We start from the raw sequence: 17,613 nt of genomic DNA, 5'->3' as shown, positions 1-17,613 counted from the left end.
TCAGTAAGTTAAATATGAGATAAAATTTTAAAACTTTTTATGTGAAAATATAGGGATAAAACTTCATAGCCTTGCATTTGGTAATAAATTTTTAGATATGACACCAACACCAACAAAAGAAAAAATAAATTGGACTTTATCAATATTAAAAAATTAAGAAATAGACAAAGAAGTTCAATAGATATATATCCAATGAAGATATATAGATGACCAACAAACACATGAAAAAATTCTCAATATCAGTAGTCATTAGAGAAGTGCAAATTTAAACCACAATGTGATACCACTTCATACCCACAAGGATAGCTTTAATAAATAAAAGGAAAATAAAAAGTGTTGACAAGTATATCAACAGAATGTTAAACATACAATAACCATACCATCTAGTATATTCCAGTTCTGGATATATACTCCAAATTACATAGGTAGTCAAATAAGTCCTTGCACATGACTGTTGATAGTAGTACTATTCACAATAGCCAAAATGTAGGACACAACCCAAATGTCCATGTCCATTAGTGGATAAATGCGGGGGGGGGGAACATTTTATATATATATATATATATATATATATATATAGTATTCAGTTGTTAAAAAAAGAAAAGAAAAGAATGAGCTACTAACACATTCCACAATGTGAATAACCCTAGAAAACATTAGGTGTGTGAAAGAATTGAGACACAAAAGGCACATATTATAGGATTTCACTTACATGAAATATCCAGAATAGGTATTATCTATATAAACAGTGACCAGATTGGGGTTGGGGTAGAAGGACAACAGGGAATAATTGTTAAATGCGTATGGGGTTTTATTTTGAAGTAATGGAAATATTTTGGAACTAGATAAGGTGGTGGTTACAACATTATAATCTCACTGAATTGTCCTAAAATGGTTAATTTTATTTTCCGTGAATATAACCACAATAAAAAACTAAATTTTAAATGATAAAATATGGAGTTACATTCTTATTTACACCAGGTCATTTATTACAGTTTTAGGTAGAAGAGGTGAGTAGCCATATTTTTGCTTTGTTCCTAATCTTAAAGGGGTATGTCTGTCACCTTGAGGTATTCATATAAGCTATAGGTTTTAGCAGAAGTTTTTTTTTAATCAAGTTAAGGAGTTCACTTCTATTTCTAGTTTTCTGAGACTTTGTGTTTCTTTTGTTGTTGTTGTTTTTTTTTTAATGAATGGGTGTTGAATTTATCATGTGCTTTTCCTTTGTCAATTCATATGGTCATATATATTTTGTTTAGCCCATTGATATGAAGATTTATACTATAGATTTTCAAGTGGTAAACCAATTTTGTGTGCCTGGATATGGTATATAACTCTTTCCACACATTATTGAACTCAGTTTGGTCATGTTTTGTTGAGAAATTTTGTTTCTACAATTATTAGAAATACTGGTCTCTTGTTTCCTTGTGTAATGTCTCTATCTGGCTTTGATATTTGGATGTTTCTGGCCTCATGAAGAAAGTTAGGTATTCTCTCTGCATCTACTTTCTGTAAGAGATCTTGTATATTTGATATCATTTTGTCTTATCTTACATGTTTGGTAAAATTTGCCAGTGAAACTATCTGGACCTTTGCTTTCTTTTTAAGGTTAGTAATTATTAATTCAATCTTTAGTAGATATAGTGAATTTATTTATTATTTATTTCTCCTTATGTGAGTTTTAGTAGTTTGTCTTTCAAGTAATTGCTCCATTTTCATTTAAGTTACCAGATTTTTGAACATAGATTTTTTTATTGTATTCTTTTATTATTTTAATTTCAGTAAAATGGCTACTTCTTATATTTTTGATCTTGTTAAGTTGTGAATTGTGTCTTTTTTTTTCTTGATTATTCTAGCTAGAGACTTTTCAGGTTCAATGGTATTTTCAAAAGTCTTGGGGTTTATTGCTTTTTTACATGGATTTTTGCTTTAAATTCTGTTTATTTCTGTTCCAGTTTTTAATTTTTTTTTGCTTACTTTATTTTTAACCTGCTTTTCCTCCTTAGCTTCCTAAGGCAAGACATTAGATTTTTCCTTTTAAATAAGTTTTTTCTCTTAGATCTTCACTCTTTTGTAGCACATGAAATTAATATTATCAGTTTCATACTGAGCTCTACTTGATTGCATCCAACTTTCGATAAATTGTATTTTCATTAAATTAAAATATTTTACAAATTTATTCTGAGTCTTCTTCTTTGACCCAAATTATTCAAAAATGTGTTGGTTAGAATCCAACAGTTTGGCATTTTTCCCAGATATCTTTTTATTATCAATTTCCATTCCACTAACATCTGATATACTTTGTATGATATCTATCTTTTAAAATTTGTTAAGATGTGTTTTATCATCCAAACTGTGGTCTGTCTCAGTGAATATTCCATGTTCACTTAAAAGTGTATTTTGCTGAAAAGTATATTCTGTTGTTGTTTGATGGAATATTTTATAAATGTCAATTATATAAAGTTGATTGATAGTGCTGTTCAGATTATCTACATCCTTACTGATTTTCTGCCTTCTTGATGAAGGGTTTGAAGTCTATAACTTTAATTATGGATTTGTCTATTTCTATCTGCAATCCTATTAGTTATTGCTCTATGTATTTTGGCTTTTATATTCTTAGATGAATACAAAGTTAAGAATTTTGTGTCATTTGGCAAAGTGAAACCTTTATCATTGTGGGATGCCCATATGTATCCTGATAAGCTTCTTTGTTCTGAAGTTGGCTTAGTCTGAGATTAATACAACTACTTCAGTTGGCTTTTGATTAGTGTTAATATGTATAGTATTTTTCTGTATCACTTCACTGTTAACCTACCTGAGAATTTTCATTTAAATTGAAATTCTTGCAGACAATATATGGTTGAATCCTGTTTTTTTAACTCTGAAAATTTCTTCCTTTTCTTTGATATATTTAGACAACTCACATTTGAAATGATTATAGTGAGAACTACATCAATAATGTCTATGATTGTTTTCTATTTGTTATATTTGTTACTTGTTTCTCCCTATCTGGCTACTTTTATGACTTTTGTTGTTTCAAGTAAGAATTTAAGGATTCTATTTTATCTTTTCTCTTAGTGTATCAGTTATACTTCTTTAAAAGTTTTTTAAAGTTGTCCATCAGTTTACAATATACACTTTAAGTTAACTTTAAAATACTACCACACCAATTCACATGCAGCACAACTATGTTAGAGTGCTTCCAGTGCCTTCTTCCCATATAGTATGACATTGCTACTGTTCATTGAATTTGTCTATCTCCTATCATCACCCAATGTTATTATATTATCTTTGTTTTAACCCATGGTTCTTTTCAGATAAATTAAAAATAAGAAGAATATAATATTTTATTACTTCTCTGATACCTCACCTTTCTTTAAGTAGTTTTTTCATTTTATCCCATGCCTATCTCCTTACAGTAGTAGTTAAATTAATAGAGCACTTACCATGTGCCAGCCCTCTTCTAAGAATCACCCATTTCTATCATTATTCCTATTTTACAGATCAAGAATCTTGACACAAGACATTTATGTCAGTTGCTAGAAAGGAGTAAAGTCAGCTACAAACCTGAGTATTTTAGGGCTAGAATCCATTCAAAAGTGTCATTTTTAAATGACACTTTGAGTCCAAGACCGAGTCACCTCCAGCTTGGACAACCGCAGTCATCTTTAAAGGGGCATATCATCATTTGCTCTGGTTCCTAGTGAATTGGGTTTCCAATCTGCAGCCAGATTAATGTTTTCAAGATACATATATTTTCATTTCAAACCTACTTTATAAGACGTTTTTATGGTTTCCATTGCTTTTAGTATAAAAATGAATGTGTTTTCTTTTTTTCTTTTTTTTTTCTTTTTTTTTTTTCTTCAGCACTTTTAATGTTTCTCCCTTAGGGAATTCTTCTCTGGCTTTCCTGACTAGATCAAATTCCCTGTAGCATGTATTATTAACTCACTATCCTGTCTTCCTCTGAGTTCTTCTGCAGCTGCAGTGGACAGTATCTGTACGCATCATATCTTACCTCAGATGCCTGCATCTTTCTGCTTCTCCCCAGAGCGTTCTTGAGTACCATTGGCAGCCCCAAAGTTGCCGAGAATTTAGTGGCCCTGAGGCAAACCTCACCCAAAGAATAGTTGGTGGATAAATACTTCAGTTCCCTCATAAGTGAGTGAGAAACATTTGACGTGTGTTCCACAGAGTCCTTTAATCCTTTAAAAGGTCTCCAAGAGGAATGGGTTTCAATGGTCCACAGAGGCAGTCCATTCATGAAAGTGCTCTTCATTAAATTTTTCCCTTCCCTAGGTCACTTTCTCTACTACCTCGCCTATTCTCCTTGGATCACTCCCAAATAAACTACCTGCAACTGAGTTCTTTTCTCAGAGTCAGCTTTTGGAGGGACCCAAAATATGACATCTCCTTAGTTTACCCTCTCTCACACTACCATGTACCTTTGTTTCATGGCATATTCGGAGTTTATATTCATATGGGTGCATAGAAATAGGCTTGGAATAGAGTTAATCACGTTTGATGGAAGGTAGTATTGTTGTTTTTGTTTTTATTTTACAGGCATTAAAATTGTAATAAAAATAAATGGCATAAAAAAGTTTCCAGAGCCATAAAAATTAATGGAATAATGCATTTTGCTTTTTTTAAAATTTTAATTTTTTAGAGAGAATGTGTGTGTGTGTATGAAGTGGTGGGAGGGGCAGAGGGAGAGAAAGAGACAATCTAAGCAGGCTCCATGCTCTGCTCAGAGCTTAATCCCATCGCCCTGGGGTCATGATCTGAGCTGAAATCAAGAGTCAGATACTCAACTGACTGAGCCACCCAGGCACACCACATTTAATAACAATTTCTATAATTTCTATATAACACAAACTTCTATTTAAATAACTTTATTTTATATGACATATCTGTTTACTTCCTTAATCATATACTGACTGAAGGAAATGGCTTCAGTTTTTTTAGTAGTGAGAATATTTAATTACCACAAACCTAAAGAGGGTTCTATAATTATTTTTATGAAGTTTTCATGAATTAGAAATTGAAAATGCAGGTGGCTAAGGAGATAGTAGTTTTCCATATTTTAATTTTTCTTAAAATAGACTTAACGTGTCATTTGGTCTGTGTTATGAAGTCTAAATTAGAAAGCAACTAATTGTCTTGGGGTCTATGTTTCATAGTTCAACCATTAGCATTTTATGGCCACATTTTGGTGCTTAAACAAACATTTTAAAGAGGAAGAAATGCAGCTATATTTAGATAAAATGGTATGGAAGTGTAGCTCTCAAGCTAATATGAAATTAATGGCTTCTCCTACTTCTTCTAAGTAAAAATAGAAAATGGAAAGAATTGAAATTTTCTTTTATGTTTTTTATTTATTTTTGAAAGACAGAGAGAGACCGCACAAGCAGGGGAGGATCAGAGAGAGAGGGAGACACAGAATCTGAAACAGGCTCCAGGCTCTGAGCTGTCAGCACAGAGTCCAACGCAGGGCTTGAACCCATAAACCGTGAGATCATGACCTGAGCTGAAGCCTGACGCTTAACCGACTGAGCTACCCAGGTGCCCTGAAAGTGGAAAGAATTTAAGCCAACCAGGATGATCCCAACAGAAACTCAGAATATCATTACAGCTAAATTATGTGCTGGTGGCTGTGTTGCCTTTGCCACTGATAAGGGCATCACACATAAATCCTTGCTCATTAACATAAAATGTCTCCAGAGAATAGGGTCTCTGTGAGATTCAAAAGATAGGTATTTATGGATCACAGATTTTAAAAATCACTTTGTAATTAATAGAAAATTCAAATAGCCTTCTTTGACTGACAGAGTGGTTCACTGAAGCCATGGAAAAACTTCCCTATTCATCTGGATCCTAAAATATTAGTTCATAATAAATCACTAACAATATTACATTATGGAGGAATCTCTGGAGTCAGAAAATATGAGTCCAGTAATAAATCAAATGCATTTTTCTTCTATTCAATTTTTAAAGATTAAAAGTATTAATATTTTATGTTGGGAGAGATTGGGACAATGAGAACACTCATAAATATCTAAGGGCCATATACACACTGGGAAAACTCTAGTAGGCATCCCCTTCTATTTAGAATTATTTATCTTAGAAGTATTTATCCTTAGGAGAAGTTGAAAATTCTGAAAGATGTAAACATAAGAATATTCCCATAGATGGCTTATTACAACCAGCATATTTCAAAAGAAAATAACCCCCAAAATTAAAAAATTTCTCACAGTTTTCTAAAACTGACAAATGTTCAATCAAAGCAGAGTTATAAATAATGATACCTTGTTAGCCTTTAGTAATAGTAAACAGTCATTGCCAGAAAAATGTTCATAATATATTAAGTGGCAAAATTTTATGTACTTCTAAATATGTAAAATACAGTGCCATGTTTAACAAGAATAAACACATTTGAATTTCTAAACAAAATCTGAGATACATCAAATTGCAAATAGTGACCAATTTAGTATGGTAGGATAGCAACATTTTACTTTTCTTTTCTTTCAACTATCTGTATTTTCTATTTTTCTACAATTACAATTCATTATCTCTATAATAAGGGGAAAAGTTATAAAAAATAGGACACAATTCTATTATTGTGATATCCGTGAGACAGACAAATCACTTAATTTTTTCTTCTTATATTACAGTGAAGATTAACTGAGAAAGCATATGTGAAAGAGGCAGAGACTGAGCATTAAAGAATGTATGATAGATCTGATCCCAGCTGTGTCTGTCACAATTCAGGTGTGTGACCTTGAGCAAATTAATTCCTTTGCATTTTATTGTATTCGTGGGTAATATTGAGAAGTTACAGTGATTTTAAGGCTTCTCTCCCAATCATTAGACTTTACAGATAATCTAGTATCACAAACTGAAGGTAACAATATTGTTTGCAATATATGTAAAGCACATATGTTTGAATTCAAAGACATGTCTGTATATTAGGAGAAGGGGGAAAGAATAGTTAGGAGGTGGGCTTTGATCAATCTGTAGAAATGTCCAACACTAAAATCAGCATACATTCATGCCTAAGGCCCAAATGAGTGTTAATCAGTGTAAAATTTGGGAGAGTGGAGAAGGGGAAGGAAGATGACATAAAAAGTTTGCCAGGCCATCTGAGAAAAGGGTGAGGCCAGCATAGCTCAACTCTTATAGCCCCTTCCTTAAAAGGTGGCTGCCCTGCAGGCCGCTTCCATGGGCCCATTGCAACAATGTGTCAAAGTTTAGCCTTAGTGATATCCGAAAGAGGTGAGTTCCAGCACTTCATGGTAAGCCCCCAAGCAAGAGCCCCAGGGCATCCTCCCCAATTATTCTTCCCAGAAGGTAAGTCAGGTAGGTTGGTAATTAGTAAATTTCCTAGCCCTGAATAGTCCTGTTCCTGGGTTTTAAACAGATTTTGAAAGGAAAGAATGGTAACTATGTGGGATCTTTGACATCAGATATCTCCAACTCTTTGCTAGGAGCTAGATGAATATTATGTTTTTATTCAACATAAAACCATTTATATGGTAATAGAGAGGCAGTGAAGAGAATGGGGATGACAAGAATGTTAATTCTAAGAGTTTCAGTGGAAAAAAAAGTCATGGCTACCTCTTCTTATGCACAAATGAAACATGAAGAGAAAGTGATAATATAATGAATGAAACATCTCTAAATTGAGAATCAGGAAACTGGGTATCTAGCCCTAGTTTTTCCACTGTGTGACTTTATATGGATTCTATTACTTCCATGAACCTCCATTTCTTTGTTTAGATAAATACTCTACACTGTGTATTAGTTTCCTATGGCTGCTGTTATAAATACACAAACGCCATGGCTTAAAACTACAGTTAGTGTCTCACTGTTCTGAAAGCCACAAGTCTGAGATCAGTTTCACTGGATCAAAATTGAGTTAGCAGAGCCACGTTTCTTGTGGAGGCCCTAAGGGAGAATTCATTCCTACCCTCTTCCAGCTTTTGATGGTTTCTAGTGGCTTGTGGCTTGTGGATGGATATTCCAATTTCTGCCTCCATCTTCACATTGACTTTCTTTTAGTTTCTATTTAAATTCCAGTTAACATACACTTTATTTGTTTGTTTGTTTGTTTCCTGGTGCATTTATAAAAACTAACTATTTATTGCTGAACAAAGCAAATAAATTTCAAAAAGCTTGTAGGGATTCATCATATACATAGTAGGTTCTCTGATCACAATGGAATTAAGCCAAGAATCAATAACACAAAGATAACTAGAAAGCAGTCATATATTTGAAAATTAAGAAGTGCTCTTATAACTAGCTAATATTACATAAGAAAATGCTTATTAAATGTTTTAGTAGTCTAGACATATATTGTTAGACTTTTACATTTTTTATTATTATCTTCTAGCATACAATCCTGTACTTGGTATATAAACATAAAGTAATATATTCTGTATGTCTATGTCAATGTTGCCTTCCTTAAACTTTTCAACTCTAGTTTCCATTATTTGGATCCATTCTCAGGAGGTGTTCCACTTTGTAACATGGTAGTTGCCTGGAACCACACTTTACATTCTAACCTCAACCCAGTTAGCATACACTTTAATATTAGTTTCAGGTATACAGTTGAGTGATTCAACATTGACTACTTTCTAATATATGTGTGTGGTGTGTGTAAAATCTTACTCTCTGTTTCTTTTATAGGGATAAATGTGATGGTATTTAGAGCCCACCCAGATAACTCAGGATAATCTCCCCATCTCAACACCCTTTAATTTGATCAGATCTGTGAAGACCTTTCTTTTATAAAAAGTAGCATTGATAGGTTCAAAGAATTAGAATGTTGATATTCTTAAGGAGGCTATTTTTTTGGTCCACTACATTCTTCTTAGCCTACAAGGTCCAGGTTTGTAATTCAGTAACTCTTTAGGAAGAAGCCTTGTTTTGTTCTTTAACTTCATGGAATCGTAGGGACTCCGTTCTACTGCTCTTTCCACCCCAGATTGTTTCTGACAAAAGATATGGATGTGGTTGGTTTTTCTCTTTTTGTAAAAATGTGTTTACTTTTTCACTTATATCAAAGAACATTTTAAAGGAGCACTCCAAAACTTCCTTTAAAAGTTTTAAAATGGGGGTGCCTGGGTGATTCACTCATTTAAGCATCTGGCTTTGACTGAGGTCATGATCTCACGGTTTGTAGGTTCGGGCCCCACATCAGGCACTGTGCTGACAGCTCAGAGCCTAGAGTCTGTCTTTGGATTCTGTGCCTGCCTCTCTCTCTCTCTCTGACCTTCCCCTGCTCGTGCTGTCTCTCTCTGTCTCTCAAAAATAAATAAAAAACATTAATAAAAAATGTTTAAAGTTTTAAAATATAAAAGTAATGAGATGTTTTTGCCATTTTTGTTACCAGATCTGAAACTCATGAAAGCACAAAAATTAGGAAAGAAACATGATAATATGTTTTGACAATAATACAGAGTCCTCTAATAACCGACTGTGAAAGTGAAATATATTAGAATAAATTATGATACTAAGACCTTTGTTTCAAGTTAAAAAAAAAAAAGCAACTGCAGCAGATCCATAAAAATATTATCTTTGTGTAGGCTTTTTTTTGCTTTCATGGGAACAAAGAGTACTAAATGGAAATATTGGTTGCATTGTACAATTTCAAAAGTAATATATCTCTCTCTGAGGTCAAATAGGGGAATCTAGAACTCCTGGAAGTGATTTCCTGAGACTTTTCCAGACAACATGACTGATGGATGAGGTTGGATTCAGTGGAGATTCAATAGAGCATTCAAAACTATAATGCAAGTGGAGTAAGGATTCCATTAATCATCCAACTGGGCTCTGAACTCAGGGCAAAGGAAGTGAGGTCAAAGACTTATCAGCACTCAGTCTTAGACTGCCCAGTAGCTTAAAGCAATTGTCATGAACTAAGAATTTTTTTAACTAAATAGCATCACTGTCACCACAATCATCACAAACTTGGAATAGTAAGTTATTATTCTTATGGTGATTCTGGAGTATGTTGTGTGGAGAAAAGCATCTAACATCCTATATAAACATTCTGTCCTTCCTCCCCAGTAGACTCTTTTCAAAGCCTTAAATAATAAACCTTCACTCATTCAGTATTTATAGAATGATAGCTCTACACTATGGAAAACACTGAAGGTAGTTATACTTCATTTTTGTCCTTAGAAATTCCCAACTAATCAATGTAGACAAATTTAAAAAATGATTACCTTAAAATTTTCATTGTCTTGAACAGCTATGAACAGAGAGACAAGGTTGATTAAGACTGTTGGGGGAAAATAATACATTTATATATACATATATACACATATACATTCATATATATATACACATATACATACACACACACACACACACACACACACACACATATATATATATATACATATATATATATATATATATATATACATATATACTTCAATTAAAGAGGGATAGGATGTGAATAATTCAGAGTTTGGTGATAAAGGGTAGCAAGGCAACAATATGTTTCTTCCTTAAATATGGAGTTAAGGAAGAGATTTTAAAAGGGGAGCTGAGGGGCACCTGGGTGGCTCAGTTGGTTAAGCATTGGACTCCTGATTTCAACTCAGATCACGATCTCATGGTTTGTGAGTTGGAGCCCTGCCTGCATCAGGCTCTGTGCTGGCAGTGCAGAGCTTGCTTGGGATTCTATTTCTCCCCCTCTCTCCCCTCTGCTGCCCATGTACTCCCTCTAAAATAAATAAATAAACAAACTTAAAAGTTGAGGTAGATGAATTTTCAATGCTAAGGAGAGTTTTTTAAAGTCTCATATCAAATGACCATTTAATAAAACAAAATATGAAGTTGCCTATTGAATGTAATAGAAAAGGAAATTGGATTGATGTTTAGAGTAACATAGGAATGATTTTACAAGGTGAACAGTAGAATCCATGGACAATGGAAACATAGATAGCAAAATCTATGACAAGTAAAAAAAAATGTTATAAGTAGTAAATAAGGGCCTAACTTGGGAATTTCAACTATGTAGCAGAGAGCAATAGAATTAGTTATAAGTAGCCAGTGAATTAGAACAGATGAGGCACATATTGGAGATTTCCCAGTGCTATGGATTAGAGATGTTCAAAACCTAACATTCCCTAAAGAATGAATGAATTAGGCAGTAATGTGGATATTACCAAAATAGCATCCATCCTGGGAGAGAAAGAGGTTGAATGCAAAAGAAGGGTAAGAAGTTGAATAACAGCCTGTGAGACCAAGGTGATGTTAAGGAAATAGAAATCATAATCCAGTTAGAGCCAGGTATAGTTGATCAAAGGATGGAGAGAAGTAACAATGCAGGTTGTTATATTCAGAGAAGAGAATTGCAGCACTGGAAAATATTTCAAATATAGCTTTTTTATTAAATAGTTTTATACAATGAAGATAATAGAAACTGTATGGCTAAGGTAAGCAAATAGGTTGATGTTTTAATTATCAAAGAAAACAGAGGTCAGAATTGAGAAGATAATGGAGTATGACACTGAGTTCATTGAAGAGAGTAAAATGTTTTCATGAAGGTCAATAGCCATTTGTAGACATTGAGGTAGGCAAGAGGATTTGTTCATTTATTCCACAAATACGTATTGCCTACCCTGTGCCTGGCACACTTCAGTAGTGAACAAAAATATGCAAAGCCTGCTCTCATAGAAAACACATTGTAGTTGGAGAGACAGAAAATAAACAAATGAACAAACCAAATAATATATGTGACAGTAAGAGCTATAAAGAAAAATAAAGCAGAGTTATTATACTGTAATATATATACTTAGGGAATAATTCAAATAGGAGACAGCATGAGATATAGGCTATTATAGGCGAGAAGGAGGAAAGCCATTTTGACATCTGTAGAAAGAGTGTTTCAGACAAAGAAAAAAGCAAGTGCAAAAGCCCTGGAGCAGGAACATGATTGGAATGTATGGCGACAAGAGGCAAATGTGATTGGGGTACAGAATGCTTAGGTTGAGTCTAGGTTGAGGTAAGGGAAAAAAGCAGAAGGAACAGTGTCTTGGCGTTTTGGATTTTACTGTGAGTGAAATTTGGCAGTCTAATTGGCAGACTGTAGGAAGGGAAAGGGTGAAACCAGGGGAAATATTAGGAAAGTAATTCAGTTAACCATTGGGTAATTTTGGTGCCTTGGACTATGGTGGCATGGTGAAGATAAGTGGTTGGAACCCGGACACATGTTCCTGAGGAATTCCTCGTTGTAGCTCCCTGACATCCCTTTTTAAAGAGTGTTTACTTCAGGAGCATGCAAGAGAAAAAATTACTGTGCCCCTTTGGATGTAAATCTTCTACAACCCAGAACTGTCTTTCTCAAGGATCTAGGAGAAATATCTTTGAAATGTAATCATCAAGGATTGCACCCCTATCTCACATTATCTGTGGGAATTTAGGAGGCTAACTTCAATACATACCATTTGTGAAAACTGATAGTCTAATCACCTTGACCAACCTTACCCCAAGATTGGTACTTTCTTTCTGCCATTTCAACATAGCTGAGTTCAATCTCTTTTTCTTATCACACTAGTCTTGAGTAATGTTTTCTTTCCTGGGTTAACTGATCTGATATGTTTTATAGATGCCTATTACATATCTAAATTGGAATATCAAGATAAGAAGACACATATGTTTAGAGTTCCAGGAAGAGGTTCAGGCTGGAAATATAAATTTAGGAATTTTTAGGATTGCATTCATACTTAAATCTTCAAGACAGAAGGAGATCACCGGAGTTAGAGGACAGATCACTGCAGTATTCCAGTGTTTAGAGATACCGGATATGTAAAGAAATTATCAAAGGAGACTGAGAAGGGGCAGTCAGTGAGGTGTGGATTAAAAGAAGATTGGTAGTCTGACAGTCAAGTACAGAAATTGTTTAAAGTAACAGTGATCAAATCTATTATATGATTCTGATTGGTCCAATTGGATAACTGGTAAATGATCATTTGATAGTATCATATGGAGGTTTGTTTGTGCCTTTGCGAAGGGCAGCCTTAGTGAAGTGGTAGATATGCAAGCCTAAATGGTAAGGAGGAGGGTACAGGAAGGAGTGAGAAACTGTGACATCAAAAGCTCTTTTTGAGAAATATTGTTAAAAGAAGAGCAGATAATGAGGCAGAAATTTTGAAGGGATATAGAATCAAGGGAAGCTTTCTTTAAGATGGTATATATTTGTATGCTAAGAGAATTTGTATACTAGTAGAAATAGAGGGAAATGATGGTGCAAGAGAGACCATAGCAAGAGCAATGACCTTGAGTAGACTAAAGTAGATCTGTTCGATTACTTAAATGGACAGATTGGCCTTAGATAGGAAAAAGTATAGTTTGTACATTGACATTCAGACAGAGTATATGGGTACTGATGCTGATAGATATGGTGGTTGGAGCATGTGGAAATCTTTTAATGGCTTCCACTTCCTCGATGAAATCAGAAGCATGCTCCTTAGTTGAAATTGAGGTAGGAGGAGGAGGTGGTAAAAAGTTTCAGAGAGAAAATAAGGTATAAAATCATTGCCCAAGAGACCAGAAATGTAAGAGAAAATGAAGAGAGACTGCAGGGCAACACTAAGGCCTACCTAAAGAGTGTGATTATGAAATTAATATATGCATGGCAGTATGTTGTGTAGTTTGCTACCATCCATGATCAACTGCTAGATTTCAGGAGCAAGATAAGCAGAGAGTTGAATCTAGCTAAGATTAAGGTTGGCCATTTGTGGGTGGATAGAACAAAATATTTTAATGTTAGACCATAGTAGCTAGGAAAAGTAAGAAAAGGCATGAAGACATGAAGGGAATCCAGGGCCATAAACTGCTAGTGGGGACAACTGATGAGAGGTTTTACAGAAGCAAAGAATTTCTGAAGTTGAAATACCCTATAGAGAGTGGATAACTAGGAAATGGTTGGTCAGAGAGTGGATGTTTTGCTGGGTACTTCTAATTGGAATATTTGGAATGGGTAAAATTACTGTTACTGACGAGATTTAGGTGTGACCATGGCTGAGGTGGAATACAGGCAAGACCACTGGAATGGAGAGGCCATGTATGGGAAGTAAAAAATATTTGGGTATTGAAATCACTTAGAAATATGAGAGGAATAGACTGAAAGAGTAGATCCCCAGGAACTGAAATCTCTAGGAAATTACTGAAAACAATTCAGAGGCCTGTAGATGACTGAGCCAAGCAGAATTACTGGGTCATAAATATGTTGGATAGCACTACCTTCATAGAAACTGACAGTTTTAGGAAGGACGGCGGAATCATTCATGCAAAAAGCAATGACTAGTAAGGAGGACACTGTTCCTGTCTTCAGCGACAGTGATACAAGACCCATGAAAGAGATGCTAGCAGATACCTCTTCTGATGGGCAATATGTTGCTTTCAGAAGGGAGTTGTTTTACAGCTTATTACATGGATTTATTCAATGTTCTAGGAAACCTTAAACTTAATATGGTACTTTGAAGACTAGTTGATATAAAAATATCTATAGAGCTTGCTTTAAAATGCAGATAGGTCCTTAGTCAAGTGACCATACCATATCCCACCATAAGTGATCAGTCGTGTTGATCATATGTAACATCGCTGTGGTGTGTTGAGAATGGCACTTTACCCCAGACGTTTGCCTCCCCAAAATCCATAGTCACACTGTAATTATGAGAATAATATCACACAAGCTCCAACTGAGGCAAATATGACCAAACACCTAGTCAAAATTGTCAAGGTCATCAAAAAGAAGGAAAGTCTGAGAAACTGTCACTGCCAAGAAGAGCCAAAAGAGAGATGATAACTAAACACACACTCATATCCTGGATGGGGTCCTGAAACAGAAATAAGTGCATTAGGGGGGGGAAATAACTAATGAAATCCAAGTAAAGTATGAGGTTTAGTAGATAATAATGTGTTGATACCGATTCATTCGTTATAACAAATGTACATACTGATGTAAAATGTTAACAACGAGGGAGACTGTGCTCTGGCAACAGGGACTGTCTTTTCTTTGAATTTTTCTGTAAATCTAAGACAGTTCTAAAAAGTTTATTATTTTGATAAATACAGATGTTTGGGTGGTCGGGCAGACCCCACATTTTAAAAACTTGAGGTTCAGTTTATATACTATAAAATACTAAGATCTTACTTATTCTCGTCAGATTTTATGAATGTATATCCAGATATAGAGCATATCTCTCATTCAGAAAATCTTCCCATGTCCTTCCCACCTGCTCCCAGAAGCTACTACGGATCTGATTTCTAGAACCATAGGTTGGTCTTGCCTAGTCTGGAAATCCATATAAATGTACCACGCCAATACAGTATGTACGTTTTTGTATCCACTTTCTTTCAGTGAAACGATAGTGAATTCATCCATGAAGTGTATCTTTATTTTTACTGCTGAATAGATTTCCATTCTATGAAAATACCATAATTTATTTAAAAATTCTTCCATTGATAAAGAATTATTTTGATAACCATACAAGTGATTCTGAAGCAAGTGGTCCACAGACATCATTTTGAGAAACATTACTATAAAAAGTAGGATGCTCACTCCATTTTCTTCTAGTTAATAAATCCTTCCAAGCATGAGAAGGGAACTAAGTATCTAAGAACCTTAATGCACCTGCAAAATAAATGTGCCAAACCTGCCTTACTAGCCAGATAAAGCTGAAAAATTAACAACAGTCTCATAATGAAAAAGCAAGATATATTAGAATGTCTGCATCAATGACGGAAGGAATTTGCAGTCCAAGAGGACTCATTTGTCTTTCGTTAGAGGATGGTGTTGATTTGTTTATCAGCCTTCAGAGGAAAATGAGAACAAAGGATGAATACAGGCAGCGTGTTTCCAATGAGGCAGTAAACATCACTGGCAATAGCTGGGCAGCTTGGCCAACACCAGTGACAAGGGAACCTTTTGAGTTTCTGCAGCATCATGTATTAGACATAAAATGTACTCTGCACTGAGTGTTTACAGGAATGATGTAGGAAAGGAAATAGCTTGATAAACTATGGGAGGTTGTGGGGGAGATGAACACTTGGAAGGAATTCACTTCAGAACTCAGAAGACAGGAGGAAACAGGGAGCTAAGGAAGTGGGCTAGTTGCTCACACTTACCTGGGGTGCAAGAATTGAGACTGAGAACACAAATAATATTCTGAGTAGGTAAAAGAGGCTGTGGCTGAACCTCATGCTTAGAATGTATCCTACATGGCAGTAAGTGTCTTCTCTTCTTCCAGAGGCTCAGACCCCACAGCCCCAGACTGACAAAGCATTTGAGACTACCTTCCACAGCTTCATAAGAAATGTGAGAATGAATTGAAATCTGTTCATAGTCTTTCCACAATCAGTGATTGCAACTTCTCCCTTGTGTGTATTTTCTCTTTTGCTTGTTCTCATTATCTCCTTTTTCTCTTCTTTTTTTGGACAGTTCATCTTATAAATATCCTTTTAATTTTACATTTTTACTTTTTCAATAATATTTGTAGGGCTTATGTTGGTACTTAAGTGGAAATTATATTTAGCATTTTAAAGTAGATTTGGAAGAATTAGAAAGTGCAAAAACCTATGCCATCAGAAAAATGATCTGAATGGTTTTAAAGGAACAGTGCCCTCATCCAACAGTAGAGCAGCATGAATCTGAAATAGGGATACCTATATTGATTTCAATCCCTGCAGAAGAACCTGTGCGCCTTTCCCCAAATTTCACAAGGAGCTTGGTTGATGGAGAATCAGCCAGGATTAGCCACTCTTGCTTTCCAGAGAGCCTATGATCTCATTTGATTTGCTATTTAGATTAGCTGCAAGATGCCCCCAAGATTATTTGATGGTTTAATGCTTAGTGTTGTTAAGCTATAATAATTTCATTGTCTCGTGATTTGTGCTCTTCTATATATAGCCTTTGGCGCACTGAATTCAAGTCTAATACTTATGCAACTGGGAAAAAACCTCCAAATTCTGGAGGTTGTATAGTAAACTAATTTTAATTGTTGGGAGAATTGAGGCTAATTTGCCTAAGAAATATGAACCACCTCTATAGTCATACTTTTCAGTGACTTAACATTCAGTTCAACAAGTTGTCACTTCTTGGATGTAATGATTGTTTATGTCTGTATGTGCATTGCTACTGTGGCAGTGGATTTGCGGGGCTCAGGATTTCTTAAACTCGCTGACCATAAAATAACTGGAAAGTAGGTCACAAGACCATGTCTTACAGGGGCGTCTGGGTGACTCAGTCGGTTAAGCACACACTTCAGTTCAGGTCATGATCTCACGGTTCATGGGTTCAAGCCCCGCGTCGGGCTCTGTGCTGACACTTAGCTCAGAGCCTGGAGCCTGCTTCAGATTCTGTCTCCCTCTCTCTCTGACCCTCCCCTGCTTGTGCTGTCTCTCTCTGTCTCTCAAAAATAAATTAGAAAAAAAAAAAGACTATGTCTTAGTGTGAGAACTTGTGTTTTCCTCCTTTGTGCTGCAGTTAGGGCACACTGTACCTCCTTTGCTGCTGCAGTTTGTGAAGTATTTAGTTACAAAGTCCTATCTCACTAAAAAAATATATATAATGTATTGTCAAATTGGCTAACATATAGC

The 17,613-nt window shown here is 35.0% G+C and overlaps 1 pseudogene; it reads right to left on the bottom strand.

Annotated features, from left to right (window-relative positions):
* LOC115275354 overlaps nt 1-17,613 on the bottom strand; it is a 64,069-nt pseudogene that overhangs the window by 14,615 nt on the left and 31,841 nt on the right.

Source organism: Suricata suricatta, chromosome 2, assembly GCF_006229205.1.
Source record: "Suricata suricatta isolate VVHF042 chromosome 2, meerkat_22Aug2017_6uvM2_HiC, whole genome shotgun sequence".
Taxonomy (NCBI): domain Eukaryota; kingdom Metazoa; phylum Chordata; class Mammalia; order Carnivora; family Herpestidae; genus Suricata; species Suricata suricatta.
Note: the sequence above shows the minus strand (reverse complement) of the source record. Positions and strands in the feature narration are given on the sequence as shown.